The sequence below is a fragment of the Vidua macroura genome, chromosome 4, assembly GCF_024509145.1.
Source record: "Vidua macroura isolate BioBank_ID:100142 chromosome 4, ASM2450914v1, whole genome shotgun sequence".
Classification (NCBI taxonomy): Eukaryota; Metazoa; Chordata; class Aves; order Passeriformes; family Viduidae; genus Vidua; species Vidua macroura.
Window position 1 is genome coordinate 19,728,847 of NC_071574.1, and position 24,112 is coordinate 19,752,958.

The window sequence follows — 24,112 nt, forward strand, 5'->3', positions numbered from 1 at the left end:
CCACAAATGCTGAAACAAAACAAATATTAGCTGTGAGTGGAGAGCAAAGAAACTGGTCCTCACTTTCACAGAAATATTATTTCTGTCTCAGTACATCTAAGGATATAAAAATCCCAGAAGCATAAAGTAAAAATGATAGGATCTGAAAATAATAGAATCTGGAGGACTATCTAACTTCTCAGTAATTTTGCATTGCATCTATACAAAAAGAGCAAGGCAGTCAAAATACTGACCCAGTGCAAATGCTGAATAAGAGAAATTGCTAGGGAAAAGCTGGTTCTCTGTGGGATCACACCCTTTTTAAGAAAATAAGAATCACTATGCAGCTGCAAAATGAAATGAAATTGCAGTGGAGTTAAGGGAGGTGAAGATTAGCAGGGAGTGACCAATATATCTAAAATCTCTATTTTCTGTTATTACTATTCCAAAGCTTGGAACAAGAAGTATGATGTTTCAAGTATTTTTTTAATTTACTTGAAAGAGACTCATAATTTTCTTTTCACAAGCATGGCATATTGCTTTTTTAATATATATATTTTGAATCTCTCAGCAGGAAGATAGACAAAATTGGGAAAAGCTGCTGTTATTGAGGCTTACACTGCAAACTGCTCGGAAGGTATTGTGAAGAACAAGAAAGGTGTGGGTGAGGTCTGACAGCCTGCTGGCATTCAATATTCCATAGGCAACAGGGCCCCTTGGGTCTGAGTGCTGTGAGTTTCAGTAAAGAGGATTTTCTGGAGGGATTCTTGTATTTGAAATGAGGAGAAAAATGTAAAATGTAAGTTGGGAAAATGGTGGGTAAGAAGGAATTGAATAGCAAATAGCTATAGCTCTGCAGACATACAAATAGTCTTCAGAGTCAGTTTTGTTGCCAGGGATGGTATAAAATCTTTGTTTTTTCTGTTCTTTTGCAGCTTTTCATGGAATAGTCTGTCTTTTCCCTTTTTGAATTCTAAGAATAGACACGTTTCAGGTTTTGACTGTGAGAAATTAGTTTTGAATACTTCTTTCTGTGGATAAATGCGGTTTCTCTTGCTGTGGGAGTGTCTTTGATTTCATAAAGAATAGTTATCTGTGTCCTGTTGTTGATTTACTTCCTGGGGAAAAAATAATGAAAAAAATATTGAAGCAGGTAGTTTGTGATTGCTCATGAGTCACAGCTGCAAAATACCTAAGGATCAAAAGGACTTCTGAGTTTGCCCTAGTTGGATTTTGGATATCTCCTGGACTGGAGACTCCAAAACTTCTTTGGGCAGGCTGTTCCAGTATTTTATCACCCTGACAATAAAATAGTATTTTCCTATGTTTAAAAGAGATTACCTATATTTCCATTTGTGTCCATTGCATCTTGTGCTGTCACTGAGTTCCATTGGGAAGAGTCTGGCTCTGTCTCATTTACCATCCTTCTCCCTGCTTCTGTCAGGTACACACACACACACACATAATATCTCCTCTAAGCTTTCTCATCTTCATCCTCATCAATCCCAATGTCCTCAGCATATTTCAATCTCCATTAGCCCTTTCCTGGACACACTCCAGTGTTTCTGTATCTGTCTTGAAAGGCAACTTTAAAAAGAGTCTTTAATCTCTGAAAAGAATGACAAAAATACAGACTTCTAGAAACAGTCTTTGTGATACTAAACCCAGGGCTGTCAGATACCTGGCCATCAAAACTGGAATTTGAAATTTGGAATACATCAATAAATCATTATAAATCAGTAAATCACTTGACCTTATCTAAATCTCACCACACAGATAGAAATTTGTTATGCCTTTTCAGTAATATTGTTCCTACGTGATACCTGATAATTTCTCAAGGAGGTGAGAAGGGATGGAAAAAGATGAAAACCTCCAAATCTGACCCCAAACTATATTCTTTTTAATGTGTGGCCTTTTAATTATGTTATCCCAATACTGAATAAGTGATACAGAATCCTTGTTTTGGTATTTTCAGGCTCTTAAAAGATAATACTGCAAGAGCTAAATAGCTGGTAGTGTGTTCACTGGAGAAAAGTGATATTACTCCATGAGCACATGAGCTATAGTAATACTGAAACATTCCGTGGAACTGAAGATTGGATTCTGAAAAGTGTGCAGCTTCCAATGATTGCTGTAAACAACACCATTTTAAAAAGGCAGCTTTTCAGAGGCATGGAAATGAGAGCTAAGCTTTATAGAAAATCTATTCTGGATGACTTCATTATTTGAACCGAATAGAAGAGCTAGTAGTGATTTCACATTAACTAAACTATATAAGCAAAATATAAATATTTGGATAGCATTTGGACACAAAATTCTTTTACGTTTTTCCTAGAGCTGAAGTGAAGTCAGGAAGTGCTGTTAGAATAGGGGAGTGAATGGATGCCAGCAAACACAGTGGTGGCAAGGCTGGCTCTCCAGCAGGAAAGCAGAGTGGGAAGTGCAGCTGAATGGAGAACATCACTGATACTGCCCTGAGAAGGGGTAACCTGGCATTGGCTTGCTGAGAGGCAAAGCAAGGAAAAGTGAGGTTGCTATTTATGACCCAAGAGAATTTAATCCTTCAGGTGTGTGGCATGACACGTTATCTGCACGTTTCCCAACTGCAAAAGTAGCTGCCATTCCCAGGGTTAGAGAAATCCCTGTCCCATAGCTCAGGGTGGGACTACTGCTGTCATAGATGCTAAGTACTGCCACTGTAACAGCATGGGGAGGTGTTTTGCCCTTGAAGCTCCCCACTATCCATGAAACCAGATTGTCTTGAAAATCCCTTTGTAAAATGAACTCAAGCTGTGATGTCAGGTTCCTTGAGATGTGAAACTTCCTCTTTCACAAGGCACCTTTCCCTCCCTCCCCAAAGGGTTTGGTGGTTTGAACCTTTCTTCCTTCGAACATCTGCTCACACAATACATGGAACCAGTTCTTCAAACCTCTGATCCACCAAGTGACCTGAGACAGTGCATGGGCCCTTCCTCCCACACTGAAAAGTGTACCTAAAAAATTGTTTGAAGGAGAAGAAATTGGTAGGGGAGATACAGCATGAGATGGAGAGCAGCCAGCTGAAGTCCAGGATGAGCAGGCCATGCTGTAATGTTTGCAGAGAGCTTGAAGGTAGCATAAAAAAGGGGTTTCTAAATGTGAGGAAAAGTACCGATATTTCAAGGATGGACATGGGATTAATTTAGACTGATACCATAGCTCTTCCACAAAATAATTGGCTCTAATCTATTTAAAAATTCTAATAAAAAAGAGCTACCCCCCAGCTAGAGCTCTCCATGCTTAAGGTAAATTTTAGAGAAGTTGCAGAGGACTTATTTTCTTGACTAAATTTCAATGGTTTGCAGGCTGTTATAGGAAGGAGGGAAGAGAACTAAAGGTGAAAGCTATTACTGATTGATTCAGTCTTGATTCTTGCCAGAAAATGAAAAGCCTGTGCCTGAATGCCCAAATATAGGCAGAATCAAAAGCAGGACAAAGAATCAACTGGTGGGAATGTCAAAGGTCCAAGGCTTCTCTATTCTTTTCCACACAGTCAATCTAAAAAAAATACACACTAGCATTTACTTGAAGCTTTCTTGTTTGATTGATTTTATTTGGACTGTTCTGTGCTTCTTTGGATATATTCCTGCTCTCCTTTATCATATGAGCATGCCCACCCAAAAATGGATCACTTTCTGGAAGATTTTGATGCAGCTCTTAAAAGCATTTTCCCTCATATTTTTGGGCTTTCTGTAATAGAGACTGAGCAGTAATTTCATACTCAAGAAAAGCTTCATGTCCTTCTGTTTTAACTAGTCACGGCAAATCATTGCCACTATCAGCAAGGTATAGGAAATTAGGTAGCACACAATATATTTAAAATATTTTGGACATGTACTTTTCCCCCCATGAGTTCTTGTCCCTTTCTTGAAAGAAGTGTGGTTTGCATGTTTCAGGAAGGTTTTCTTTGGGCAAGTTTTTATGGTACATTGGTCATTCTTTGGGTTTTTTTGATGCTGGGATTTCTCTGATCCTACTGCCTAATTAGCCAAAGGCAGCAATGTACAATGAAGCGACTGGCAGCTCGTTTTAAGGACAGCTATTGAGATCTTGGGCCAGGCCCACTGAAGGCAGTGGGTGAGTAAGCATGGCTTGGGATCAGGCTGTGATCATCAGAATTTGTTTTGTTGCAATTGTTAAATGCCCCCACAAGACCTGCAGGAAGATCATCACCTTCTTATTGTCAGTGGTCTTTCCTTTTATTCCCAATCACTGGTATATGCAGATGGTTTTGAAGGAATAAGAGGATGTAAAATTCAGAGAGGTATTTTTACTTCCCTCTGGTGAATGAATTATATTGGAAATTTGGCTTTAATGATGTGTTTCTTTGACATTCTTCCAACCATAGTAACTTTCTGCCTTGTGAAGTTGTGTGAACTAAATAAATGCTTTCCTGGGAGCCTCATTTGCCATCTATGCTGGTAGCTAGGTATTAGATAGTCATTTTGCAGCTAATGAAAAATAAATCAAAGTCACCACAGGTGATTCATAGAGGGAATATTTCCCTTCTGTTTAGACACAGGGAAATGATGTCTGATTAGCTGGCAAGTCTACATTTCTGTATTTTAGGAAGTTCAGGTCCAAAGTAGGGCAGTTGCTAATTGTTATAGCTGAAATTAAAATACAAGCACATTGAACTTAATATTCTCACTTGGAGCACAGAACACAATAATCAGGGGTCATAAGCATGCTTCCCTTAAGGACAGTGTCAGAGTAAAACAAAACTCAGCTTTTTGTGTCTCCTGGATACAGGTAACTTGCTGCATACAATTTTGTTATCCAGCCACCCAGAAGAGAGTTATGCAGAAGAGTATAGGTATGGAAAGCACATGCTCCCCAGAACTGTGGAGAATTTCCTGAAAATGTGTGAATTAATTAATTGTAAATTTACCTAGTGTTTTTATTATGTGAAATTGTTGACAGATGGATTACAAACAGCCAGATACTGAAGTTTACTAAGGAAAGTGAGGGCAGTGGTGATGGTCAGACCATATTCCTTTGTTGCTCAGAAATGCTACGTACATTCTGTGCTTAATGGATTGTTTTTCAGGATTAATTTTAAGGTGGCACATGATGGAGCTTTGAGCAGTGTTCTGCTTCTTCCCCATCTCTGGCATTGTTTATGCAGTGCTGGTACTAGGTGCATCAAGCTGCCCTGCTTTGAAGGAGACACCTCTTGCTGCTTTTGCACCCTGTGGCCCAGGCTGCTCTGCCTGGGAGAAAGGAAAGCATCCAATGGAGCAGCACAGCTGGCATGGAGAGGCGGGGTGTTCTACTGCAAAGCATAAGTACTGTCCTAATATCACTTGTTGGGAGCTAAACAGAGGTCAGTGGAATGATTTGGTGCAGCTGAAACGGGAATGAAGTTCCTGACTTATCTTCCCCAAGCAGAGTGGCATCACTCTAAGGAGCAATACCTCTTGCTGACTTCTACCCCATCCTGCCATGGCAACTGAAAGCAAATCCCTCTTTGTTATTTTCTGTAGTGCTGCTCCACAGAGTGTTAAACAATCCTTCTTCTTAATATCTGGGAAGACTTTTGCTCTCAGTATGTTAAGTAATAGTTTGGCTCTCAGTGAGAAGGCACCTCTAAGTAGAATTTTAAAAAACTAGCTTTCAACTGGGACATGGTGGCCAAATCTAAGTGCTGGACTTAAGTGTATTTAATTCAATATTTGAGACTTCTTGTTGCTTCAGACAGCAAATCATGAACAATGTGTTGCCACAGCAACAGGAGTCTGACAATGCTTTGGATACTATTTTCAGCTAAGTGCATGTAAAATAACTGCAATTTTTTTAAAAGCTGTAATAACCACTTTAAGTGCATTTATACCTGAAGAGAATTTTTCTACTTACATATTCCTATCCAAGGAGTTAAGAAAATTGTTATAAAATGCACATTACTAGCATATCCAGACTATTTAAATGGTTAAAATGTATCAAAATAATCTTTCAGTAGTCCTTAGTTTTATTTATTCTTTGTCTAATATAATGTAGTTAAAGTAATCTTCATTCATTTTAAACTACAGATAAAAAGTACAAAAAATGAGAATTGCTAAACATCTTGCATAAAAAGTGATTTCTAAACCTTGCTTCAGTTACATGTAAGAGAATAAATTGTGTGCCTTTTGCACAGTGTAATTTGGCATCCATAGCCACTAAGGAAGCAAAATTAGGTCAAGAATACAACATCCTCATTTCTAATCAAACTATTTATTTGAATGTATTTGTTCACTGCAGAGCTGATGATCTCCCTCAGCTTCTTACAAATGGTGTGACTGCCCTTTTTAAGCTGCAATAAAATTGTCTCTTGCCAGGGAGAGTAAAAAGCCTAATTTCTAATATTCTACTATTAAATAAGCCTGGGTTTCTTTGGTGTACTCAAAGGCTTGCTTTATTTTCAATTTCCATTTGGCTGAAGTAGTGAAGTTCAACAATGTACATTGCTGGCTTTGGGTCTGAGCACCTGCGTCTCTGCAACAGAAGATGCAGGTGCAGATACCCAGCAGAAGGTGGTGATGCTGTGAGATCATGTTTGTGCTGGATTTGGAGTATTATTGGACTGTTTAATCCAGGTGCTTTACAATCCGGGTGGGACTGGGGCAGAGAGAGGCTGACTTTCCTTGTGGTACTTGATCATTGGTGTTATGCATATGTGTTTAGGAGGATCTAGCATTTTACTTCACTGCATCTGTACAAACCCATCCTTATTGAGGAGATTATTAGAAGGTAAGACCCCAGATTCCCATACATGGCTGGGTGAAAGCAGAAATATGTGTTGGAATCAGGGTAGATGTCTCTGTGTGAGACATAAGAAGAGTTATGGTATTCTGGAGATGTGTGTGTTCAAGTTTGATTTCTCTTGCTGCTTCCATGAATCCACCTGTGAGCAAAACAATGAGTATTAAGATGTTGCAGGCAGAAAAATACCTAATTTGTCTACCAGTGATGCTGATACTGAAGCCTTACAGAGTCCAACACAGATTAGTCTTGTTATTTGACTAATTTTGTAGCTGTGTGGAGTTGAATATTAAGTGCAGCATACTGCAGGCTATTGTAATGTTAAGTTGGACATACTTGAATCATGTCATTGGTGCAAAAGACCACAACTACAGAAATTGCACAAGTCACTTCTTTAGGATATGGTTTGAAAAAAGCAATTAGTGCAGAGTATAAAAGACCATGTCTTCTTGTGAGGAAATTTTATCTTCTGAAGGAAGAATTCCTTAAGAAAAATTGGCAGACAATGATGTCTGTAGAAAGAGAATTAAAGCAAATTGATTTTATTTCTGGGCTTAGGATGACTGCATAGGAGCGCTTTGGGTAAAGTATTCTCTGAGTTCCACAGTGCCTTATGATGAATGTCGCTGCAAGGCACTAATGCACTTCTTCAAGGAGACGGGTGTTTAAGCTGTGGGAGCTGCTCAGGCTCTGAACAATCACATCTCATTCCTGGAACCTAACAAAACTAAGAAGCAGCATAACACATTATGAGCACTAGTACATACAAAGGGCAGTATTTCTATGTAAGCAGGGACATAGCAAAATGTAGTGTTTTTTTTCCTTTAGTGTGTCTTTCTGAAATTACTCACTGCTCCTGGGTCTCTTAACTTGCACCAAGTTAAGAGGTAGAGCCCTTCCTTGGAATGATTGTTGCTCTGCATTTCTGTGAATAACTTGAGGTCTGCCTTGTGTTTTAAGTAATTGCATTGATGTTGGTAGGTATGGAAATGGGATAAGTCAAAAGGTCCGTGTAGGTTCATAAAGCCATGTTTTCCCCAAAGGTAACCCTTTTTAATGGTTATCATTTCCTTTTCTGATCCTTGTGCTGTTCTCTAACTTCTAAACGATTATCAAGAATAAAACCAAAATAAATGGTATATCTTAAACTTCTGTCCTTTTGAAGGCTGTCTTATTTTTTGAGGAAGAAAATGCCCAGTTGAAACTTCAAAGGGGTAACTGCAGAGAACTGATTGAACTCCTAATGCTGGAAAACACATCAAAGAGTCCTGGACTTAAAATCTTCATATTTTATTCATGAGCTCCTTAGAAGGAAATTATTCGGCATCAGTGAATTTGCAAACAAGACACAAAGAGGGAGCATTTAGAAAAGAACCCTATTTTAATGAGAGGTGGGGAAACCTACTGTAAGAAAATATCACAATCAATACTGATGTAAGGAGAGGAACAGAGTGCCTGACTAGATTAGGAAGTAGTTTAGCCTTTAAGCACTGAGTCCTTGTTTGCAATCCATGCCTGATGACCAACAAGTCCTTGTCCATGTGATGAGTCAGCTGGCAAGGCTTCAATGCCCTTTTTTCTACTGCAGGGACAGCCACATCATAAAATACCTGGTTTTTATGGTCTTGGTTCCAGTGCTGATTGAGGTCAGAGGCTGAATTTTTGTTTCAACCTGCAGACATTTGTCAGCATATCCTTGACCCAGGTTGTGATTTCTGACCCCAAATGTATTTGGAATGGCAGGTTGACAGCATTATCAAAAGGTCACCTAGACCAGTCTACTTTCTAAGACAGGATGAACTATTCCTTCTTTCCACCAAGCATGTCAAACCTGTTTAAGATGCTCTGTGAAAAAAAGACTGGTCTTCCCAATGCATCTTAGCTCGCACTGGTGCAAGAAAAAAAAAAAATCTAACTTAAAATGGACTAGATCTGCTACAAGGAAACACTTCATATCCCACCCACTGTTACTCAGAGATCATATTTGGTAGTTCTAAAATCTGTTAGTGTAGGTAAATGTAATAAAGGGAGATAACTAAATTTTTTTTAATCCTTTTTGCCCTTAGTCTGGAAGAGCCTGGGCAATTTTCTGGAGCCATGATCTTCACTTCTATCCTTTTTCTTCCAGGGTATACACAGGCTTTGTCAGCTGAGGTGGTCAGCCAAGTTTGGTTGGCATGAGTAATTCCCTGGAAAAAGCTGTCAGAGATCCCTGCTGTCCCTTGCTCAGGGACTTTTATCAATGAGGGTGCTGTTATTCTTTAAAATGTCTTTTACTGTGCTGTCCTTCTAGCCAGGAACCTTTAGATCTTTTTTCCTTCTATTTCTTTGTTTAACTTCAATATTTTCCTTTCTTCCCACACCCAGGTCATTTTTCCTGCAGCAATGTTCTAAAAATATTGAACCAAGAAATTAATGTCTGCTTACTTCCATGTCCCCAAAGAAGAGTGAAAATCAAGATGTAAAAGCAAGTTTTCATGCTTTGTTCTTCCCCATTTGTTCTGCAGCACTGAGAAATTGAGATGTTAATAGGCAGTGCAGCAGGCCAGATATCAGCGTAGTGCAGAAGGTGCTTGCTGGAAGTATATATGATTTTATGCCTGCATTTTTCTTTTGTAGCTTAATGTGTAAGGAAAGACATTACATTTTTCTGGGAGTGTAGCTGATTGATTGAGAAACTTGACTGGAAATAAAGAGGTCTGGAGTAGAGTGTTCCAGATATGCTAACCTCCTCTTTTTTATTCTTGCTCTGCTTTCATCTTGCAAGCTTAGCCATGGTCTTTACACTTTGTCTTTAATACTTGGAGAATGCAGCCTTTCAAAGATTAGAGTCTTTCAAAATTGACTAGAATTTCAAAGGCTGGCTATTGTAGCTGTTTGGGAACTCTAGTAATCTTTAATTGTTCCTTTGTATAATGAAATAAAGGTCTTTTGGATCTAAGGAAGAGGAAGAAAAGGTTAAAATAGATCACCTGATAGCTGCTGAGAGGGCAACACCTGCCTTCTATACAAAGAGCTCTGGATAGGAAAATGTTCAGTGAAATCTCTGCCATATGCCTGTTTAGGGAGAGCTGTTGCTGTTAGGATCACCAAGTGAAATATTGGCTTATACATTCTTATCGAAACAAATATGATTATTTTGCATTCATATAATATTTTGAGATAGATAAATTATTTACTATCAAAACTCTACTCCTTGATAGGGAATGTTTTTGTATTACCTTGAAGTTTATTAACCTGTGCTTGCTAAGCTTTGTTTCACCTTTTGATTTGATGTCACAATTCACTGGTAATTGAATTTGCAGAGACATAACTTTTTCAGACATCTTAACGTCTAAAGGTTTAGTAGAAGCCCCAGACCTTGCTGGAATGTTGTAGAGTATCCTCTCTGATATTGCCAGTGTGAAAGCTCTACCTATAGCTTTCTCACACTTTTGTAGCACTTCAGCCTAATTCCATTGAGCATGTGCTCACTCTATTGGGAAATAAAACTTGAAGGGTTTAGACATTTGACTTTTGCTGAGAAGTGGGTAGCCATTCATCTCCTTTTTTTCACTTCTTAGCTCCACCAGCTGAGTTTGGTAAGTGAACATATGGGATAGAAACTCTGATAGACTGTCCTCTCTTCCAGCCTGCCTTGAGTCTATCTCATCTACTCCTCCTTTTTTTCCGCTTTCAGAAGGAGTCAATTGGTTGATATTACTAAGTACGAGAAACTGCAAAATAGTAACTTTGACATATAAAGAGCTGTATCTTCATGATGGCAGGCATGGCATCTTTGTTGTCTGAAGTGTTCGTGGATTGTTCTGAAATAGTTTAAAACCAATCTTTAAGTTATTTTTGTAGCACCTTTCTTGCCAGCGAAGCATTCCTATGAGATGAACTGTGTGGTGCTCATCCCTCCTGTAAGGGTCTCCCTCAAAACGCTGCACATTGGGAATTGTGCCTAGTAAGATGCATAATACGTGGTTTTTAATATGTAGAGTCCAGGTTGGATGTGAACAGAGCAAAAGCCAGAAGAAAAATTAGTTATACCTGTGTTCCATCCCATGTGTCTGTTATCAAGCTACAAGGATGTGATTTCCATAGACTCCTGCAGATAGGGCTGGAATTATCATAGAGCTCACTGTGTTACTCAAAGTGATCTGTCTGGAAGGCAGGTCTTTCCACACCTTTGAAATTACTTCAGGGCTACTCACATGGCATTTCCCATTCCCTTGAAATACACTTTTTTATCCACAATAGAAGTTATTTCACGATAAAAATGTGTGCTTTCTAGTCTTGTGTTTTTAATGATTGCCTGTCTAGATGCATAGGGAAACACACCCAACAGGGCTCCTGAACTTATTTTGCTGCAGGAGCTCCTTCTAACCCTTCTGACAATTTGTAGGGTTTGATGAATGATTTCGGTGATAGCTGCAGAGGAAAACTTCATTTTTGTAGCACAGTGGATTTTAATAGGAGATCTGATCCAGAATAGATGGAGCTCCTATCCTGGGGGTAAAGTGTAAAAATGAAACCCATGCAACCAACCAATTCCTTGACAACTGTAAACTTTTGATGCAGTCTTTTCATACTTATTACACAGGGTCAGGAAAAAAGACTATTAAATGCGTCTGAGCATAACACTGCCTTTAATCAGAGAAATTGCTATTGGATGGAGGAGCTTCTAGAACATCTTAAAAAATATTTCACCAAATCACTTGGCATTCTCACTTTGCATGAAATCAAAGGCACATTTCACTTTTGACTTCCTAGTAATGGGATTTTCTTTCTGTCACAAAACATTACTTCGTTTCTGCCTTGACTCATAACAGATCCAGCTGGTGCTGAGTAGTAGAGCAAGTGCAGTGTTATTCACTGGAGCTTTGTGCTAGGTCAATTTCTACATAGCCATTTCATGGGAATGGAGTCTCCAAAATATGTGTTGGCTTGGTTCTTCCCTTTTTCCCTACCCTTGCTTTCAATTAGGTACAAAGTATCCATTTGTACTTCTAGGGTGTGAACTCCCTTCTGAAATTTAAAGTTGCAAGTGTCTGCAAGTAGTGAACCTATCTTGAAGTGCAGCTTTTAAAAGAAGTACTGTTAAAGTAGCCAACTAAGTGGGGTTAGTATGTATGTCACACTGACAGGCTCTAACTACTATATTTTAGTGCTTCAAAATGACTATTTACCTGTAAAGAAGTCTGTCCATAATACTAGGAGCCTCAAAAACTTCAGACTACAAATGTCTTAGTTTATTAGATACTAATGTTATCTCCTGTAGATGCATAGTTGTATCTTTTGAATGAAGTGAGTATTTGTACGTGGCCAGATATCTAGAATTGGAAAATCAACTATAAAATTCAATCCACGTTGATATCTAGCCTTCAAAATATTATTTATACAAATTACTTTGACAGCCATAATACATCTGGCTGCAGTCATTCTCTTTATTCCACACTGGATGCCTGCTTCTAAAAGGAAAGCAGAACTTCTAAAAGTTTTGCGGGGGAGTAGGGAAATAGGAATTAATCCATTGGATAAGGCAAGTTGGAGGGAAGGAACGTGAAGATTTTTTGGTACTCTGTAATTAAGTATTTGCAGTCATTTTGGGAATAACTATTGTAGGCATATTTTGGTTTGAAACTGAATTTCCTCTGTGGGCTTTAGGAAGTATTGGCAGCTAAACACATTTGGGACTTGGTACCAAGAAAGTAACAGAGTATTGAGGAAGTAATGAAGTGTCTTAACAATTGGAAGCATAATTATGTTTTTAATTACTTTGCACAATGATTTTAAATTACTGGAGCAATCCATGCTTTAACAGCTCTCCCATTTCTATGGAATTAAGTGTTGGGCATGTCTAAAGCAATTTTGCATTCAAATGTTGCAGGTGTTAATTAATGTGAGAATGATCAAGTTTTGCTTGTGTACTCAGCAGAGGCTTAAACTCACACCAAGACAAATTAGAGAAAGCTACGTCAAGCTTAGCACAACCAACTTTACAGCTGACTGCTCATCTGCAGCTTAGGCCCATGGCATTCAAATTGTATTATACAGCCTAAAGAGGAGTAAAAGGGAGCCGCCAGCACAAACATTGGATTTCATGCATTCATTTTGCTGTCAAGTGTACTTACATGGCAATGCTTTTGCATTTGGCTTGTGCAGCTTTCTGTCATCATTTTATTTCTCATTACGGGGTTGCTGAAGAAGCAGGCACTGGGATATTTCTTTTTTTTTCCCAGATGGTCCCAGCCAGTAACTTAAATACCTGCTTTCAGGTTCACATTTTTCTGGTTAGACTCCCATCTAGAAACATTCCTCTTTACTCGACAAACTATTTCAGGGAGAGATAAAGCTCCTCTCAAGGGAAGACTCTTGAGAATTTGTAATACAGATCTTATCTAAGCAGCATCTGAAGTATTTGCCTATAAGAGAGCTTTTGCATGTTGTTACCTCCTCTTTTAAGCAAAAATCAAAAAGAAGAGGAAATTGATAGTTGGGTCAGTTGCTCTTCCTATGTGAACTAAGTGCTTGTATGGAAGAGAGAAAGAAGGATGTGCTCAATGTGTGTGAAGGGAGAGTGGAATATCTTCAGTAAAAATGCCAACAGTTTATGAAATCTGACCTTCTTTCTGGTGTGTTTCAGAGGGGTTAAAGGATAAAGGATGTTCTCTGAAGTATTAAAGAGGGGAACTTTTAATTCTGAGGAATTTGGTGAGGACTACAGATGCTATGAATGATTGGCTGATGGCCTTTCATGGAAGTAAATATCCATCAAATCTAGGCTGCTGGGTTGCTTCTAGAGGGATTTCAAGAAAGAGGTTTCTAGCACAGTAATTTGTCCAGTGATCCATCCATGTAAAATCTGAGTAACCGTATTTCAAAAAAGGACTTTTGTTATCCTCTTATTCTGAGAAACCAGGAGAAAAAGCAATTTTTATCTCAAGTTAAAGGAGAATGATGGTGTTAGAAGAGCCCTGAGAGTTTAGCCTGGGAAGCTTTTCAAAGGGTCTGAGGGATGGCTGTGGAGCCACCCTATGCTGATCAAAAGGCAGGCTATCTGGTGGGAAGATCAGAGCTGAGCACACAATACCTTCTCCCTAGCAGATGTGGTGACTTACTGTCTGCCAGCTTAGCAAACTGAAATGGCTCAGTGCAGAGTTGGAGGAAGACCAGTGCTGGCATAGAGAAAGGGACACAGTTTGTGATGGACAAATCACAGTTTGTGATGGAATGTGACAGCAAGTGATTAGATCAGCCCAGGCTAACTTGGAAGCAGAGGTTTAATTTTCTTAATTTTTTTCAGTGTTTTGACTAATTTTGTGCCTTGTACATTGCCCAAAGATTTCCCTCCTTGTCCATGTGTCCTACTGGACCCACTGTTATCTAGGCAGCACCACATGGCTCTGGCTGTGCTGCATTGCTGGTACTTTCCACTTCCTCAAAGTATGTGTACCCTGCAAAACTGAGCTGAAGTTACAAGATGTTTGGTTAAACCTACTTCCAAAACTGAAACAAAGCACCCTTGAAGCCATGTTTTTTTCTAAGTAGACAGCTTTGGGTCTCAGAGGTGACACATATAGAAGAGAGTAGTATGGAATTAACAGAAGTCTGTTGCTGGGTCTTCAGTCAGATTCACAGGAGCTGCCTTGAAGTGGTGCAGTGCCAACAGAGATTTTCCTGCATGAGGCTTTGGACACATAGTTGAAGTTCCCATCCTCGTTACTTCTGTGTGTTCTCTGCCAAGCTTCAGTAATCCAGCTCTGTCCAGCTGGGGGTCTTGAGGGCTTGTACTATCCTTCCTTACATGAACAAGAATCACATCTGTGGTGGTTTATAGCTCCCAGCAATTCAGATAGCAGTCCAAGGTGGATGTGGAATAAATAAACAACGGGGAAAAAAATAATTGAGGAAAAAATAGGTGCATGGCTGCATTTCAGATGTTACTTTTGTTGCAGTTAGAGGACCAGTTGTTCACTGCCAGTAGAATCGTGGAACTGTAGAATCATAGAATCATAGAATCATAGCATCATGGAATGGTTTTGTTGGAAGGAACATTAGAGATCATCTAGTTTCAACCCCCTGCCACAGACTGGGTTGCCTCCTGCCAGCCCAGATTGGCTGTTTGCCACGTGGGGACTGCAGGCCTTTGCTGAGACTTGGGTAATGATAGTCTGATCTAAGAGCTGGTGAGCCCTTGAAACTCCCTTTGTCCAGAGCTGGGATTTGCAATGGATGGTCATTCCCAGCTACCTGCTGTGGTTGTGGTGGTGACCCAAGGTTCTGGGTAACATGGTTACCTGAATAGGGTGCTCAACTCCCCTGATAGTGCAAATAGAAATGTGTGAATCGATGACTATTAGCAAAATTATGCAGATCCTTTCAAGGTTTGGCAAGATTTGACTTAGTTTGTGGATTTCACAGCAGATTTGCCTAGGTCCCTACATCAGTATGTGGTAATGGCTTGTGGCAATGAATGTGTCAGTCTGTGGTTTTGTTCTGCAGCCTTTTACAATGAACATTTGACTGTTATATGTTTTCAATTTACATGTTTTAATTGTGGTATATACACACAAATGCTTTGCACTGTACTGTTTCCTAAAAGATGATCAAGATGGGATGTAAGGATTTTTGACTGTAAGACATATGTGAAATATGTACATATGGGACAAAATTAAACAATAGACCCTCTCTTCTTGGCAAAAATAAGTACATATACCTAACATGTACTTAATTAAGTGCTGAAAAATCTGTATTACTGTCATGCAAACTCCATAATAAAATTTTTGGTCTTCAGCCTCACTGAAGAAACATATACAGAAAATTAACTCTACCTTTTATTTTATTATACTATTTCTTTGTTAAATGCCATTGTTATAAGGCTTGTTTTTCTACTAGTAAAGTAATAAAGACATAAAGGTTCTTGCAAAACCACTGTCTCAGGTAAACATCATTTTTTTCTCTCAAAAGAGGTGCTGTGGTTTATTTTAATGGAGTAACATCTGTTCATTCAGAATTAAGTGAGTTCCCTGAACAACAATTAATAAAAATATTGCCACTAAATATGCCTGGCCTATTTTTTATAATAATAACATAAATCCATACAGCTGGGGGAAACAAGAACACAATAAGTACTCGTGTCTGCTTCGCCCCTTCACCCACCCTGAGGGTCTCTAAACAAAGAACTTCACTAGATAGTTAATTTTTTGGTGTGAATGCCTAAACAGTGATAATTCATTTTGCTGCAAAGACTTGATATGTTCTCAATAGCAATGACTGTAGGAAGATCTCTCATTGTGTGATGATACGGAGTCAAATGATCCAAAAGCATTGTACTAAGATGCTGCAGAGCCTGAGTATACAGAAGTCCTAATGCGTGCTTTTTTATGTTGTTTCTCAACAGCAAAATTCACTAGCCAAGAGAGCAGGTCACTGATCCTCCATTGATCAGCACACAGCAGTTTCTCACTCTTTAGAGTGGATTTTGAGATTTGCAAATAGAAATTAAATCCCTCAAAGTATCAGAGGAAAAGAATGGTGAGTGTTGTCACTTGTTGTGGCATTCTTTTGTTATTTTTTTTTTTTAATATTAAAAAAATGTTAAGTTGCACTGCGCTCATCTTGGACATCAGTTGGTAGGGTGTTCTTAGGTTTGGTTACCATTTATCCTGTAACTTTACTCCTGGTCATTCATTGCAAAGAGGTTTGCTATCTCATACAACAGCTGAACAAGACATGCTAAAAAGCTCATGGTAGAGTGTTGTAGGAAAGATGGTTTTGGAAACAATTGAATAGTATATCCATGTTATACAATGATCTTGGAACATATTTTCTCTGTTGACAATTAAGGAGAATTTCAAATTGGACTTCTCTTTTTCCTTATTTCTCTGTGGACTTATGCTGTTAAAGAGAAAGGGAAAAGTGGGTGGCTGACTTAATATCCCTCTATTTTTAATTTCTCTGGCTGTGATTACTACTTTCAGTAACACCTTTTCCCATTATATTAACATGTCACTTGATCTAGGACAGACAGCATCTTTACAAAGGTCAGTCTCTAAAAGAGCATGCTGGGATTTAGCTTCCCTAGAAGCATGCATCTTCACTGAAAGGGAGAGAAGTGGTTATATTTGGGGGGTGGCATGTGGGAAGCTTTTTTTGTTCCATTATGAAGGAAAAAGGCTTTCAAACAGTTGAAGCTACACAGCTGTTAACAATGCAGACTATTAAAGGGATAGCAATCAGCCTACACACCAGACACACAGATTGAATTCTTGCTGCTTGTCATGTAACCAGAGATAAGAGTATTTTCCAGTGACTCTGATAAAATAAATGCTGTCATAATGATTCTGAAAGAGACTCATCCAGATGTTTCAGACTTCTTGCTGTGGTATTTATTCATAAATCTTGTTAAAATATAATCAGAGAAAGCATGTCTCAATTAAAGCCATCAAAACTCTGTGACAATGTTCGTGCAAATGCAATAATAATCCTAATGTGTTGATACAAAATTTGTGCAGTAGGTTACTAGCATGTTTGAGCCTACTGATTAGAGCTCACTATTTAATACAAAACTAGCTTCTTACAAGTGAAAGAGGACCTGTAAGATCCTCTGTACATGAAGGATTATGGATTATGCCCTTTTTGCCTGTGTGCATATGACTGTGGGGACTTTCACAATGCTTAAAATGCTTAAAGATTTTCATATGTATTAACTTGTACGTGTGCTCATAACTTGCTTCCCCCAGTCTATGCAATTGTTACCTGGTCCTGGTGCATGATACCATTTCATTCAAGAGTTTGGTTGTGTAAAATAATTAGAGAAGCATATGTAGATGAAATGGAGTTTTTATGAACAATTTAGAGGACAAAGCAACTTGCATAAATTAGGGTATCACCACTCTTCTTTCAAACACTTGACTGTGCAGCCATAGCAGTCTGCTTTTCATTTCCCTCTGGTGAGCTGTATTTAAAGAAGCAAAAAATACTTTAATTCTATGTTTCCCTCTAAATAATCTGCTGCCCTGCTGTAGGAATACTACTCAATTACCCCTGGGAGGGGATAGTTCTGAGCTGATGATTCTGTTAGGATGCGATCACGCCATGACAGATTTAACTGTGAAGCTTTAAGACTACTTGTGAATGCCAAAAGGAAACAACTTAGCTTGAAAATTGTAACATCATGTGTCAAATATAATTTGGAAGCAGAAAGAGCACAGGGATAGTTCTTGACGTTTAGGCTCAACATTAAAGCTGGATGAGATTTTTGAGGACTGAAGTGCTGTAACAAAGTCTTGAGGATACTTACAAGTAAAGGCATGGCTGGCCAAATGTATCTTAGCAAGTTCAAGAGCATTCAGAGTAGCTGGATGGAGGAAGGCTAAGCACACTTGGTTATTTGACATACAGTAGCTTGTTGCTCCCTAGGAACTTGTTTGTGACTGACACTGCCGTGAGACAAGTCAGGACTCCTGTCAAAAATTTGTAGCAAACTTGATAGAAAAAATTCTCACACTGCAGGACAGAAACCACGATGCTGAGGCTTGTAAGCTGCAAATTGATTCTATAAGGCCCAACTGTGCAAGCCCAATGGCTTTATCTTTCAATAACATTGCACGCTGTCGCAAATGGTTCCCTGGGATTCAGATATGCTCTGATGGCCTTACCCCATACCAGAGGGCTTTCCCATCAATCTCTGACCACTGGCAGGCAGTTCCTCCTCGCCTGTCACAGCTAAGATTTTCACACTTGGGAGAAATGTGCAGGAGACGTGTGCAGCTGCTGCACTAATGCCTGGCTTTAAGCATTTTTGCACCCTGTCTTGATGCTAGCTGGGCATCAGAAAATTCTCTTCGACTCAGATTGGGAAAGGTAAAACTGGAAATAAAAGGACATAAAACATGCCCAAACCCTCCAAATTACAAACTAGATCCAAGTTGCAAATTATAGGAGAAGGAAAGAAAGCAAACTACACTTGATATAAATTCACTGATCTACAAAGTACCTCTCAGTGTACTCAGGGGAGTTCCTTTAGAGTTTCCTCATGAGAGATTATGTCCTCCCACATGCCCTACATCTCAGATTCTTTATGCAGAGAAATCCTAGAAGAGAGTTTCAGCTATTACACCTGATGACTTGCATCCCTCTGGGGGTTCCCTTCAGTCAACCCCACTTTCCCTTCCAAAATACATTTACCTTTGAGTTATTCAGGGAATATATTTTTAGCTTCTGCTGGTAAAAGGACTCTTTCACTTTTTGAAGATGCAGGTGTTACTTTTGCAGACTGGATGGCGTTTCCTGTACTGGACTGGCCTGGGGTCATTGCTTAACTCTGAAAGTTATTTTCATCTCCCTCACTCCCACGGTGAGCCAATTTGTATGCTTCAGTGTGAAGTGTCTCCATCCACTAACCCCATCTTTCTTCATGCACAAGCTGATGTAAAATGTATGTAGCTCATTTTTTCTTTTGAGAGTGGATACTTTGGGTGAAAAATAGGTTTGGAGTGATTGACTCTTCAAATCAATCTTTGGTATTCTAACACACAGAATTGAGCTACCTAGGTTTCTTTGTCTTTGCAAACCACACTGCGAGGCAGGAAAGTGCTATTCTCTGTATTATTCCTAGCAAACCAGAGCACAAAGAGGCTGAGAAGAGATTCCTCTGAGTATTTCAACAATCAGTATTGTTTAAAAGGCCCTCTGTGGCTGAATCAGTGTACAGGCCACAAGTCGTCTGCTGAATACCCCAAGTACCCAAATGGTCTTTGCATCTTAAGTCCTGTGTTTCCCAGAGCAGACCTTATCTCATATGGGCACAGACAATAAGCAGCTGTCTGTGCATTCTAGACATTTCTCTGCCTGTGTTTTAAAAGTCCAAGAAGAGATTGAAGGGGTTGGAGAAGCTTATGTTCAAAAGTTATTGATTAACAGGCAGCAGCCCAATACCTAGCCTGTGTGTTGGGGATGTGGAGAGATGAAGGTTTGATGCCCAGCTCTGCTTAAAACATTCAAAACCTTTCAGCATTTCAAGCAGAATAAGAAAGAGACTGGCAACTCAGGTACTTTATGGTGGGAATAACTCTCTCACAACTTTAATCTCTCTCAAAACATTTAAGCTTACGTCAGAGCATGGATGGATGCTTTGTGAGGAGGTAGAAGATGCCGCATATGAACCGCTGTATTTGCCATCTTATGGTCCCAAGACTTCTATGTTTGGATAACAGTAGTGTGACATTTGTTAATGTCTAAGAGTCACCTAATCCATTTAGTTGCTTTATAGATCTAGCTCGCTCTTAAAATCTTGGGGTGTGGAACTTGTTTCCCATTTTCATGCTGAAAAGAGGAGTTGTTTGCAAGCCTATCAAGGTTCTGCTAGTTAAAAGCTATAAACTGTAATTTCATAACCCTTTATTATCTCGAAGTGTGTATCTAAGGAAGCATTTCAGTAGGCTGAAGTAGTATTGACGCATTGTGTAATGGATCTACAGCACTACTCCTCTGTGGAGAGCAATCTAAGGACTGTGGCCCAAAAAACAAGTCATAGCTGAAATGCAATCATCACCAGCAAGACAATGAGTTTATAAGAGGAATTACTACAGGGAGAAAAAAATGTTTTGGACAGAACAAATACTTCCTGAAGGGGTGGATGCATGGCTTTGTGCTTATGATTGAGAAAGTTCAGGTTAAGTTTGCTGAGGGGGATATTTCTGTGAAATCTCTCTTGATGAAAGTCATGTGAAATCTCTCTTGATGAAGGTCCTTAATTTAAAAAGGCTGTCATACTGTCTGTAATCTATTTATCAAAGTAGAATGGAAGACAGTTCTCTTCAAATTTATAGCATTGTCAGCTTGTAAATGTATAAGTAAACTGAAGTAGAAAGTGTTGTGTTGTTTTAAAAACTGATTACTTTCTGAAAAAGACCTGTGTCTCTGTTTGCTTGTCTCATTATTGTGACAGCATTTCTCTGATAGCTTGCTGCTGCCAGTCGTTGTTAGACAGGCAAACACATAGGTGCTCTGTGAGAGCTGCTATGTTGTCCTCTGGATGGATTTTGTCCTCTGTCTTCCCAATTTCCCTGTGGTAGGCTACTGCAAACTGGGCATTGGGAAACTCTTGAGAGTCTTGTAATTATGGCTTCAATTTTCATCTGTCAGAGAAGCCCCATAGTCTTCATCTACCCCAAGGGTGTGAAATGGGGTCCATGTGCACTAACATTTGGATATTTAAATAATCCAAACTACTGACTGAAATCCTCTTTAAAATCACTGAACTGCCTTTGGAGAATGATCTGTCTGGTTCTATCAAAGTGGTTGTAAAGTGACAGGCTCAGGTGTTTAAACTTAAGTGAAAGCAATGTCACCTATTTTACTAAGATCTTACTGGAAAGAATTCTGGCCAGGCACAGAAGACAAGATGTTCAGAGAAGCTCAGCTCACAGGTTAGGCACTTAAATGAGGTCAGTTTTTCACTTTTGTTTCTCTCTATGTAAACTAGAAGGGGCTCAGCAGAGCTGCCAAGTGAAGTTTTGTGATTTCCATTCAATGTCAAAAATAATGCAATGTCAAAAATACAGCAATGACAAAAGGATCTGAATGTCTCAGGAAATTGCAGCATTTTAGCACCATTGATCTCAAGTCAGGGAAAGAGTTGAAATGCATCAACAGAAAGTTCACAGAGCACAGAGGTCTTTTACTTCATTATTTTGCAGTGATAACAATATTTCAGCATTTATAAATTGTACTCTTGATTTTGTTAATCTCTTAGGGGCTGCAGGACTCATATGGGGGGTGGCACAGACAGTGCTCAAAACTCCGGTTTGTCTGTGGTCCTTCCCTCTGTCTTATTCAAAAAACCAATGTAGAACTGGGCCTTTCAGAGCATGAGAAGAACCACTGTGACAAAGAGGATAAGAGAAAGTGCTCAATTTAGTGCCTATGCCTGACCAACAGGTGAACTACTTGCTGGAAACAAGCTAAGGGGGATGATCTGTAGTTACAAATACTAAAAGGCTGTAGTTCCAGCTTTTGTCAAAAGTTTGGAAGCTTTTCATAGCACTTGCTTTTTATTATGCTGCTCTCTGAATGTTTGACATATGGCCTGACTTACACAAGCACATTGAATTTTTTTAAAGCAAGCAAGCCTGTTTTTTTCTGTACAGGAAACAAAATCTGCATCAATACGGAAAAAAAGCAAGGAATCCAAAGTGTATCCAGCCTTGGCCTCCTGGCAGCCACCTCTCAAAAGGGATTGGATTCTTACACACACAGGAGTTTGGAGGATTCTTCAACTCTAAGTTGGTTTGTCAGGCCTGTGAATCCCACCAAACCTCACCAGAGATGGGCCATATTTATAGCACCCCTTCCTTAACAAATGCAGATGTTCTCAGCAAAAAGCTGCTGCATCAAAAAATAGTGTACAGGATTTTTGGTACCTAGGAGAGGTGTGTCCCTCTGTCCTGCTGCTGGGGGGAAGCAGCCACTGAGGAGAGTGAGGACATAAAATTTGGAGTGAACATCTCCTTTAGTCAGCATGGGAAGGGCTGGCAAGACCTGCCACTCAGAACCAGTTTTTCCACAAGGTCTTTGGCTGCTCGGAAACATCGCATTTAGGAGAAGTGATGCCAGAAAGGGCTTTGGCCAGAAAAGTGTGATGCTATTGCTTTCCCCCCCACACACCATCAGCAGCTAGATATGCTGAATTTGCTGTGTGCAAGGCCACAGTGCAACAGTAATTGTTTTCCTAATTACCTAACAAATTAGAAGCTTTAAAAAGGGGAAATGGATGCTTGGATACTGCGTATAGCTTAAGGTCTTAGTTCTAACTTTTTTAAGTAGAAGAAAATAAACATTTTCTCCCCTGAAAAAAAGCAAGGTTTTAAATCTGTGTACACTACATATAACTCCTTTGAATCAGTGGATATGTAAATTGTATCAGCCTATGAATTTCCAGTTTGGGGGGTTGTCTATTAAGGTGATTTAGCTAACAATTTTAAATTATTTTTCACCTCAATAGTTTGGGTTTTTCCACAAGGTATTTCTATTTGATTTTGTGTTGTTTCCTCGAGTATTAATAAAAATTGATTTAGGCAATAAACTTGGTGGTGGCAACCCAATAAATAAGAGAGACCTTGTGAAGTGGTATTGATATAGGAGACTTATTGTAAATTGCCTGAGCAACAACTTTCCCCTTCAGGTGCCAAGCCATAAACAAGTAGCACTAATTTATGTGTAGTAGCCATACATACTGCTGTAAGGTAAGGACAGGCTGCTTTTTCTTGCAAAAAATCCAATAAGATCTTGTCCCTTCTAAGAAACTGCTTTGGCACAAATCTGTCATTCAACTGCTTGTCAGCTGTTTCTGAATTTATGTTAGATGAGTGAGTTCTGGGAAACTGAGGTGCTATACTTTTCCTTCCCTTCTTTTTTACAGAAAGGGATGATGAAAGGGTCAAAGTGCACCATGACAGGGTATGGACAAAAGAGCTACAGTACCCAAAAAATTGTTTTAAAATGATAAGGTACTGTGCACTTCCTTTGATCTAGAGGTCCTGAATTCCTCAGAATCACACCTAAAAGAAAAAAAAGATTGAAATATAAGTAAACAATTAGACAGTGATGTTTTCACCTGAAATGCTGCCTCTTACCAGTGAGTCTGTTTCATGAAATGCTGTATTATAGCTTAGTCCAATGAGAGATCTTTGCTATGAAGGTCAAAGCAAAAGGATTGGCCATGTCGCACAGTCTGGAATGAGTACAGGACTGGCTTACAGAAGAATGAATAGGTCCAAGCAAGAGACAAATTTGGATGGTATGGTATCAAGTGGCCCATCCTGCTTTCTCATTCTCAGATGCTGTGTTATTTATCTAGCCAAGGAAAATTCTGGTGAGGATTTCTTGTGAGATTATCAGTGACGTTTAGCAAATATTTACAGCTGGTTTTGAAGACAAGAAAGGACAAAGAGGCTTTTTTTTTTTTTTTTTTTTTTTTTTTTTTATGGTGAGGGATTTAAGCCACTGGTTTTTATTCCAAATGGCAAATCTTTGGAAATTGTTCATGCCTGATGTGTGGAGTTTGCCTTTCTTCAGCATTTTTATGCTTCATAATTATTTTATCCCATGGAAAATGATCAATTATTTATAAGATTAAGTCGAAAGGGTGTTTTTCCTGTTTGTTCTGGATTCTTCTGGGACAGAGTTAATTTTCTCCCTGGTAGCTGGTACAGTGCTGTGTTTGGGATTTAGTATGAGAATAACATTTATGACACGCTGATGTTTTGGTTGTTGCTCAGCAGTGCTTACCCCAAGCCAAGGGCTTTGCAGTTTCCCATGCTCTGCCAGTGAGCAAGTGTACAAGAAGCTGGGAGGGAACACA

The 24,112-nt window shown here is 39.2% G+C and overlaps 1 long non-coding RNA gene across 1 annotated transcript in view; it reads left to right on the forward strand.

Annotated features, from left to right (window-relative positions):
• Nucleotides 1-548: 548 nt before the first annotated feature.
• The window catches only part of LOC128805903 (uncharacterized), a 46,571-nt gene continuing 23,007 nt past the window's right edge, over nt 549-24,112 (forward strand). The window contains exons 1-2 of the long non-coding RNA XR_008436640.1: nt 549-616; nt 16,148-16,281. This is a non-coding gene — a long non-coding RNA (uncharacterized LOC128805903). The remainder of the gene's footprint in view (nt 617-16,147; nt 16,282-24,112) is intronic.